Source organism: Petaurus breviceps, unplaced genomic scaffold, assembly GCF_028583685.1.
Source record: "Petaurus breviceps papuanus isolate PSGF00001 unplaced genomic scaffold, PetGlider_PUasm1.0 37, whole genome shotgun sequence".
NCBI lineage: Eukaryota > Metazoa > Chordata > Mammalia > Diprotodontia > Petauridae > Petaurus > Petaurus breviceps.
The window spans coordinates 99,760,423-99,768,264 of record NW_027186296.1 but is presented as its reverse complement, the minus strand read 5'-3'; positions in this window follow the sequence as shown (position 1 = coordinate 99,768,264).

Here is a 7,842-nt window from a genome sequence, read left to right as displayed (position 1 = left end):
GAGGAAGAAGAAGGAAGAGGAGGAGAAGGAGGAAAAGGAGAAAGAGGAAGAGGAGGAAAAGAGTATTTGCAGAGCACTTTAATGTTTGCAAATACTTCACAAGATTACCTCATTTGATCCTCACAACAGTCCTGGAAGACAGGTGCTATTATTGCCCTCATTTTAGAGATGAAGAAACTGAATCATTTGAGAGGTTACATGACTGTTCAGGGTCACAGCTAGTAAATGTCTGAGACAGGATTTCTGGCTCCAGTCCACTGTTTCACGTAGCTTGAAAACATTTGAAAATAATCCCAACTGGTAAGAAACAATGTGGTAGGGAAGGTGGGAGCAAGTGGCAAGTGTTGAGTTTTTAAATGGGGAGGGGACTTTCTATTTAAGAGGAAGATAAGAGTAGCAATGAATGATAGGACTGATTTATATATGACTTTTATTTGTGGTGTGCATTATAGCAATTCACTCTTCACTTGAAATTTAAAATCTGTAATCTTCATTTTACAAATGAATGAGTCAACAGGGACTTTGAGATGAGGTTATGGTGGTAAGAGATCTGGGTTCAAGTCCTGACTCTGACACTTATTGTATGATCTTGGCAGCTAGGTGGCACAGTGTATAGAGCTCTGGGCCTGGAGTTAGGAAGACTCATCTTACTGAGTTCAAATGTAGCCTCAGATACTTGCTAGCTGGGTGACCCTGGGCAAGTCACTTAACCCTGTTTGCCTCAGTTTCTTCATCTGTAAAATAAGATGGAGAAGGAAATGGCAAACCATTCCAATAACTCTGCCAAGAAAACCCCAAGTGGGGTCAGACATGACTAAAGAGTCACACTTGACTAAAATGACTGAATAACAACAGCAACAAATGTGATCTTGGGCCAGTCAGTCCAGTTTTTTGGGTGTTAAGTTCCTCCTTTGTAAAATGAGGGCATTAAATGAAATGATTCCTGAGATCCCTTCCAGCTCTATGACTTTGGGACTAAATGACCTCTAAACTCTCTTTCTGCTCTAAAATCCAAGGATTCTGTGAAGGAAGATGGTGAGGGAGAAGAAGGGAACAAACATTTATGTGTGTGTATATATATATATATATATATATACACATATATATATACACATATCTGTGTAGTTTATATTTATATAGTATATGCCAGGCACTGTGCTAAGCACTTTACCATTATCATAACATTTGATTCCTTGGCATGTGACTCGTTCAAGTTCAAAAAGACTGGATTTTGGATTTTGAATTTCCTAGTACTTGCTTCCTTCTCCTGAGCTACACAGTTTATCCTTGCTAAGATTTGGACAACCAGCAATGAGGTGGTCTAAGCTGGATGAACTAGTCAATGATTGCTTCCTGCCACCTTGGCACAGTATATTCCAAAGTACTGAAATGCTATGGAGAGAAAATTTGATTCTAGGTTTGGGAAAGCCATGTTCCAAACTGATCCAAAGCACATGGGTTTGAAGTTTTTAAAATAAACCCAAGCCTTTTGGCAGCCAAAGCACATCTTTCTGGTTTCCAAAATGAGGGTGTGTGTGGAAGGGAGCCATTAGATGAAGAGGCTCACTAAAAAGAGTTCGGGGCGGGGGGAATCCATCAATATTTTGGCAAAGCGTAAATTAATCAAAAACATGTGGATTAAATTTCTCTTCAATCATACAAAGGGGTATAAAAATGGTGGGGGAGAAAAGGCCATGCTTGGCAAGGGTTGGGGGTCTTTTTGTGCTGTTTGTCCATTTAAAAATGTTTGGGATGATTTCTTTTTTAAATTGAAGCCCCCAATTTAGTGGTCTCTGCTTGAATCCATTCTGGTTAAGTTTAACTTTCTGTAGAGCAATACCTGTATTTAGGTGGGATGGGGATTTGACTTGTTATTTCATTTGGTTTAGGGAACTCCTAGGTGAGGAAACTTCCTTTGCAGAGGCAGGTTGACACCTTTTCTATACCTTGTGGACTTGGAGAGTTATCTAGAGCACTGAGGTTAAGCAATTTGGATGGATTTAAAGTCATTGTGTGTAAGAGGCAAAAGATGAACTCAGGTCTTCCTGGCTCTGGGACCAATGCTCTTTCTACTAAACCATGTTGCCTCTCCTATTTGGGGGAGGGGTCTGAAAATGCTGCTCAATGGGTTAGATGGATAAAGCAGCTTAGGGACCTTTTTATGACTCATTTCTTCAGGTTCTCCTCCAAGGTGTCCCCATCACAATTATGAACCTTATAGAAAAAGCAATATAAAATTCAAATTAGTCTGGAAAATCATTACCTGCAGCTACTTAAGTTAGTAAATATGTGCCTTTCTGACTCTGTGCATTGATAGTTTCAAGTAGAGTAGTTCTTCTATTGAAGATGACAGGATTTCCTACTGGTAGCTGGAAACAACATTTAGAATGAGAGAGATATAAGTAAAAGGCATTATGGAGTGTATGTATGTGTGTGTGAGTGTGTATGTGTGTGCTTGTGTGTGCCCGAGAGCTTGTGTGTTGTTTTTTTAAACATGCACAACACAGCAGATGGTTTGGGGAAATGTATGTGTTCAAATCACATCAAAGGTCTGTTAATGGTAGGCGGCTTTAGTACCAGAAAGAAACCCTTGTTAATAGCTGTATTCATGGAAGTTAAAATTAAATTTCTGTGGTGTTGACTTAAAGCCAACTTTTCCCACAGGGCTATTTATTTATAAAATCAAAAATAGGAAGGGGTCCATGGCATATGCTAGAAATGTCAGAGGATGGGGGTCTCCACTTGGACTAAAGCTTTCTTTGTGTTTGTCTCTACTACTTAGCACCCTACAGGAAGAGGGTGGCAGTTTGTTGGCCTCCCCCTTTAAAGCTTGGAGCCTGGAGCATTTTTTTCCTAACTTGCTTAGGAGGGCAGTTGTTCAAGATTTTCATAGTTGGAGGTGAAGGCCATAAAACAATATTATACTTGAAAGTCCACTGTGTAATGGGAAAGCAGGGGGTGCATGTGAAAATGCAGCATTATTAGAAGCAGACAGAATTCAACGTGAGATTCTTTCTCCCTCAGTTTGGATAAAAGTTTAGGATATTGGCCTTGCTGCTGTTCTGATTAAACACTGAATCAATCTTTTTGTGATGGAACCAATAGAAAAAACTAAGAAAATGACCTTATCACCATAGGAAATACAAGATATTTTAACATAGGCAGCAATTTTATGGGGTGAGGGTTTATGGTATTTGGAGATAGATTCCACATCACTGTGTGCCCTTGGGCAAGTAATTTAACCTTTTTAAGCCTCAGTCTTCTTATCCCTAGAATGAAGGAGTTGGACCAAATAGATGATCCACCATCTTGCCTCCCTTTGATTAGACTAAGGGATTGGATATGACTCCTGAAAACCTCTTTAAAGGATAGTCAGCAGGATTTGGAAATTTTAAAATCAAGAAATTAACCTGAAGGGGGAAGTTATCTCAGCCTAGCAAGCTCAAAAGCGGGCTCTTGCTGTGTGTGACTCAAGTCAATCCCCCACAAATTGCTAGCAGCAGGAAGCCTTTCAGAGTCCACCTAATGACTCTTCAGCTCCTGATTTCTGCTATTGGCCTTTTCATTTTTTACTTTTAAGTAGAAGGTCTTTGTGGAACCATTAGGGAGCAATTGTCTCCTCAGATGCAAGAAATCTCTGAACTCCTTTTGCAAATATTAGTTGAGGGATTAAACTGGCTATGCATTGGTAAGTTAACCAGTAGGATAAAAATGTCTACCACAGCTGTTTGAACAATTGGGGCAATGATTTCAGAAACTGATATTAAATTGATTTCTTCCTTTTGGTAACTCACCAGGTTTATTTTTTTCCCCTCGAGATTAAATAATGAACCCAAGCTCTGCCTCCTGGTTGCTTTTTATCTGTTAGTAATAAATAATAGTTAATTCTTTTCCCAGCACAAGTCATTATTTCCCTATTGACTTTATTATAAAATTTCCAGAGAATGAATTTCAATAATAATTAACACTTATAATAAAATTAAATTATAAATAAATTATACATAAAATTAAAATAACCTGAAAAATTTGGGCTATGCAGCAGTTGAGAAAAAGACCACAATTTTGAAGACTGATTGCAGACAGTCCAAACCAACTCCAGACATTTTAAACTCTAGATATTTTTTTTAAAACCCAGACATATAAAACCCAACTCTTTTACTTAGAAGACTCTCTTAGAAGAACCAAGGCTTATGGTCCAAGGCTCTATTCCAGAACTAAACTCCCAGGGTAAAGGAATAGGCTTCAGGTCCCCCATTGGACATGCCATTTCTTTGTCACTTACCCAGAATACAAGATTAATCAATGACCATTATCCATGTGAAAGTCTCAGTCTTCTTTGGGCAAACCCTAACAAAGGTGAAGCCCTAAAAGCAAGACCATAAATCAATTAAGGTACAATAGCAAAGTTTCTGAAAGCATCTAAAAGCCACATACATATTCCCCCAAGTTAATGTGCAACTAGGTAAGACCCAAGTTATTTACAAGGGGGAGTCCAAGTTAGGAGTTAGAGATGGAGATGTGAAAATCAGCTACCTAGGAAAATCCAAAGACCCAAAAGAAGAAAAACTGAAATGAAGGAAAAACAAACCACTTCCTCCCCCCTGCAACCCGCCCCCCAAACTTCACATCATCCCTTCCACATGTATTCATTCCCCATACTGGGCTTTCATGACCAAACAGCTTTTTCTAAATTGCCCTCTTCTTCAAAGAACAGGCTGTTTATATATTGTGAGGAGGTTCCATGACAGATGCTTAAGACTGAGATTTAATTTTTGCACTTATTTCTAAGTGTGTCCATGCTGATTAGCTGTGGGCAAGTCCCTTAACTTTGAGAAACCTTTAACCAATCAATAAACATTTATCAAATGCCTGCTGTGTACCAGGCACTGTGCTAAGCTTCAGCAATACAAAGAGAGGCAAAAGACATTCCCTGCCCTCAAAGAGTTTACAATCTAACGGGGGAGATGACATGCAAACAAATATGTACAAAGATAGCTATACATAGGATAAGAAGGAGATAATTAGTAGAGGGAAGGCATTGGAATTAAGAGGGGTTGGGGAAGGCTTCCTGTAAAAGGTGGGATTTTAGTTAGGACTTAAAGGAAGCCAGGGAGGTCAGTCTGAATTCAGGAGGGAGAGTTCTAGACATGCCCAGAGCAGAGAATCTTCTTGGTGGTGGAACAGCCAGGGGACCAGTGTTAATGGACTAAAGAGTACGTTTAGTGAGTGAGATATAAGAAGACTAGGGGAAAGTACTGGAAAGTGAAATGGAAATAAATAACTGGTCAGAAAAGTGTCTGTCAACCATAAGGCACTATGTAAATGTGAGATGTTATCACTACTATTTAAAGCTTTAAGGTTTGGTTGCAGACCTTGGAGATGTTTAGACTGGAAAAGAGAAGACGTGATGAGGGGAAGGGATATGATTTGTTCTCATTGATCCCAGAGGGTAACAAGGAAAAATATGTGAAAGATGCAAAGTGGCAAATTTCGGCTTGAGGGGAGGAAGGGAACAAACATTTGTTAGGCACCTGCTGTGTGCCTACTATGACACTGTGCCGAGCACTTTACAGATATTTTCTCATTTGATGGAAGGAAAAGCTCACAGAGCTGTCCCAAATGTAAATGCTCTGATTCAAGAGGTCCTGGGTTCCCCCTTCACAGGGCATCCTCAAGCAAAGGCCTGATGGTCATTTTAGGGTATATGTTAGGAGGAATTCTTTTTTAGGTGCCGAAATTCTATTATTACTTGATTCCAATTCTCTCATTTGTGATTTCATTGGTGTGGGTCCTCCCTCCATAAATAGAAATCTCGACACTTCTCCAACTTGGTAGATGCCCTTCAAGAGTTGCTATGGCCAAAAATATGCATTGCCTTTGACAAACCTGGTGATGATGCTCTCTAAATTTAGCTCTCCCGGTCCCCAGATGATAAACTGACAGATTATCAGTGATTCTTTCCTCAATGCCTCTCCAGCTTAGTAGCATCTTACAGAGCTTGTGCCCTACTGGCATAACCTATAAGGTTCCAGGGTAGCCTTTGTACCATTCTACGGCATTTTTATTATCAATTATTCCAGAAATATTGCCCTTTAATTATTTCTAATATCTACTCTCAGCTGTGTGGTGAAATTGGCTTATGGCAATGGAAAGCTTATGACTTATCTCTCTTCATATTAAATATCAAAGCAAAGTTGTACCCTTCGTGTCAATGATTCATAGCTCTACTCACAGGTACCTGTACTTTAAATACATCTATTGGAGGATATTCTTTTGAGGAAGATGAGATTCATAGAATGCCAGAGTTGAAAAAGACTTCAGAGGTCATTTATTCCAACCCACTACCCAAAGCATGAAATCTTGCCTATAGCAGCATTCCTGACACATCCCTGACTAGCTGTGTAGTTCAGGTTTTGTTTTCCATTCCTTTCTCCCTTCCCGCCAGGCTTGTAGAGGAAGAGGTGTCCATCCATCTGTGTCTGTGAATTTAATAATAACAATAATAGCTAGGATTTATATAGTGCTTTAAGACTTTTACAAATACTATTTTATTGCATCTTCACAAAAACCCTGGGAGGTAGACACTATTATCATCCCTTGTTTACAGGTAGAAAGTGAGGCAGAGAGAGTTGAAACGACTTCCCAAGGCACGTAGCTAGTAAATGGCAGAAGATTTGAACTGTTTTCCTCAATTTTCTCATCTGTAAAATGAGCTGGAGAAGGAAACCACTTCAGCATCTTTGCCAAGAAATCCCCAAATGGGGTCACAAAGAATTAGGCATGATTGAAATGACTGAACAAGCAAATACATGATTTTAACATATGTATGAGAGTCATCTATCTGGAGTATGGTCTTTAAAGCAACTTTTTCTTTCTCTACTGAATTCAATGCTTTTAAAAAAACTTCAATAATTAATACATTCAATGAATTGTTTTCTCTGTACCTTTTAGTAATTGTGTGACTGTAAAGATATGGTCAGTTTTAGAAAATAATATGTGAAAGCCTGCTTCAATCTGAGATTCTCTTGATATATGTATGGATTATTCTCATCAGATTTTATACAGATGAGAATGTAGCCATATAGGTTAGTAGTTAATATTTTTTGTTTGTCCTTTTTCAATTGTAATGACATTTATAATTTATTTTTCCTAGAGTGTTTGATATCCCTCCCTCTTTCAGTTATACTGAAAAGTGATCCTTCAATACATTCAAAATGGCATCACCTAGTCTACCACATATCTCCTTTGTGACTGCTTGGTATAATCTAACTACTATATTCCCACTTTTGTTTTATTCAGTGACATTTCTACTTCTTCATGCTGTGACTGTGATGTTAGAATCCTAATGTAGTGAACCCACTAACATTAGTAAAAGAAATTTGTTATAGTAATCTTGGCAGGACTTTTCCATTATTCATCTTCTATTGTCTTCTTTCTAATTATGTTGCTAATTTCTTTCAGGATAGTTGACAAAAATAAAATACTTTTAGGATGAGTTGGATTAATTGTGTGCATCAACAAGCTTTTTATAAACTTGTTCTTCCTTCTGTCACTTGTCTTTATTTTACAAGATGATACTGCCAACAACCATCCACTATCCTCTTCCACAAGATTTCATAAGTTAATTCATGCTATTAACCAATGTTACTCTTGGATGCCATTTATCTTCACTTAATGAGGAAAACAATGGTTTGCTGGGCATAATGATAGTATATTTTGGATTCCTTTATTGAGCCAATTGATTCACGAGTTACATTTTCTTAAGAAATGGTAATAGTTGGTATTGATATCTGTTCATGTATCCAATTTTCATCAATAGATTATTCAAACAGGTTACTTTGC